This window comes from Sinocyclocheilus anshuiensis, unplaced genomic scaffold (genome assembly GCF_001515605.1).
Source record: "Sinocyclocheilus anshuiensis isolate Anshui unplaced genomic scaffold, SAMN03320099.WGS_v1.1 scaffold78, whole genome shotgun sequence".
Lineage (NCBI taxonomy): Eukaryota > Metazoa > Chordata > Actinopteri > Cypriniformes > Cyprinidae > Sinocyclocheilus > Sinocyclocheilus anshuiensis.
Genome location: NW_015544250.1, coordinates 19258 through 22021, shown reverse-complemented (window position 1 = coordinate 22021; position 2764 = coordinate 19258).

The following is a 2764-nucleotide window of genomic DNA, read 5'->3' as shown; positions in this document are numbered from 1 at the left end:
CAGAGAAACACACGGAGTAGAGGTGGTGGGAGAGTTAGCAGCGCGCTGTATACTTACCTCAGACTTGTGAGCGTCAGCCCGGGGTGTTTCCAGCGCGGCTCTCCGCTCCCTCAGCTGGGTCTGCCTCTCCACCAGGTCGCGAATCTGCTTCTCCACGGCCTCCAGCTCGAGTTGCACCAAATGCAGCTCGAACGTGTCCTCACCTGCACTCAGAGGTAGATACACATCCGCCATTAAAGCAAGTAACAGTGAGTAAAACAATGGTAATGTGTGTGAATAGAGTATTAGCAATGTAAGCGAGATTAGCGGCAACCACGCTGGCAATGCTAACGGGCTATAAGCTGATAGCAATGTCCGAAATGTCCAGAGCGCATCCAGAGCGCATTCTGAGCACGTGCACTTATAAGTCTGCGATCTGCCGTAAAGCAAGAAGAAGACGCGTCACGCGCCGGCTGTTGAACGCGCTCAGGACAGTTCAGACAGTTCATACATTGCAGTGAATCAGAGGTAAAAAAAACCATATAAATACTGTTCAGTTTCTTGCACAGACCGATCGTTTCGTGTATTTACACATCAATGTATCATCACGAGCCGCAGGGTTTAATTTGGTTTTGTTTGTGTATGTTTTTTGACTCTCAAAGCCGCGATTCCCATCCACTTGCATTATATGACAGACAGACTGCAACGGTTTGACTTAAAAATCTTCATTTGTGTTCTACTGAAGAAACAAAGTCACCTACATCTTGGATGCCCTGGGGGTAAGCAGATAAACATCAAATTTTAATTTTTGGGTGAACCATCCCTTTAATATTTTTGACATGCCCTTGAGATTAATCCAATGAACGTGTTGAATGGAGGCTTAACCAATGTAGCGCTAAACAGTGTGTGAATACTCTGTTTTCCTAGCTTAGCTTGAGCCTCCAGAGGTATTAAAATGCAAGAGTCACGTCTAAGTAGGATGTAACTCTGTGGGGTGTTAAAAATAAGCCTTTACCCACCAGTGTTGGGTAGTAACTCATTATATGTAATCTGAATTATGTAATCAGCTTCCAAAAATTAAGTACTTGTAAAGAGATTATATTAAATTTTAAATAACTCATATTTTGACTACACTTACTTTTTTATTGATTACATTTTAATATACTGTATTATTCACAAAATGGAAATAAATTAGTCATGATTTTTTATTGATTTGATCATTTTAATCATGATTCTCTGATGTCTGTTAATGACACGCAGGTAAACGAATGAAATATGTCTCTTTCTTTTACTGTTCATGTGTTTAATTTTGATTATTTTAAAACTGTGTATTTATTTATTTTTTATTTATTTAATTTACATTTTCATTATATATTATTAGCGTTTCATCAACTCACAAACACACAAATTATGTGCGTACACACACACACACACACACGCACACACACGCATCCTAATCAAATCTGATAAACAAGTTAAGTTAAATGTAATCAAAAAGTAGTCAGAATACATTACTTAAAATATGATTATTTGTAGCAACAGACCATAAAACATATTAAATATTACATTTTACAATACTCATAATCAAACAGTTACCCTTCTATTGATTAAATGATAATATATTATTTATACAATGGAAGTAAATTATTCCGAATTTTATATTATTTTATAATTTTTATCATAATTATTGATTATCTGATGTCAGTTAGTGACATGCAGGTAAACAAATAAGATATTTCTCTTTTTTTTAGTGTTCAATTGTTTCATTCTGATTGTTTACTTTAAAAATAATTGTTAATGACATATTATTAGCTTTTCATCAACTCATGAACCCCCTGCCATTCCTTTTTTATGATTATATTTTTTATGGTTATATTTTATCAATTTCTTTTTATTTTAAAGAGTATAAAATAATATTAAAAGATTTTTCTGTAGTTCCTTCCCAGTATGTGTTGTTTTCTATTATATATAAATATTATATATTTATATTATATATTATATTTATATTATTTAATACACACACATCTGTTTTCCGATATGAATATGATACAAAATAATACTATTTATCTGTGATAAATGAGTTAGGTCAAAAGTAATCTAAAAGTAACTGAAAAGTAGTCCGAATACATTACTTAATATATAATGGAAAAAAATCAGTTACTAACTACCTTTTTCAATTCAATTTGCAATTAGAAACAGACTACAATTTGTATGTTTTTACCCAGCACCATTCTACAGTTCTAGCAGCCGATCTGATGAGCGAAGTGATCAACACTCAGACACTGAACTTTAATTTCTGAACACAGCGTGAGTCATTACGCCAATAAAGAGCGAACAACCTCTTTTTATTCTCTTTGAAAATCCACTTGAAACTGGAGTCACGTAGCGCGCGATCTGCCCAGAGAGATGCTGAACACTTCACAGGGCAGGAGGGCTCTTATTTCGGCACGGATGTGCGGCACCTTCAGAGCTGCGGCCGACAGCTGTTGTAATGGTATCGACCCCCGGGCAGCAGCCACTGAAGTGCTTCCATAAACAGGCTACTTCTATGAATCTTTACCTCAGGTTGCTGCGTTTGCAGGTTGTGGAGACCCACGCAAATAACTCTAGCATGATGGAATCACTTTGAGCTTATTTACTGAGCAGAGGCTCAGGGCTTCATGTTTGTCTGGGATCTTACTGACTAGCTGATATGCCACCCGGGGTGATATGGGTTTTGAAGCACAAATTATTATGCTACAGAGGTGCTTAGAGATATATAAGAGGAGTATTTTCTGAGTATATG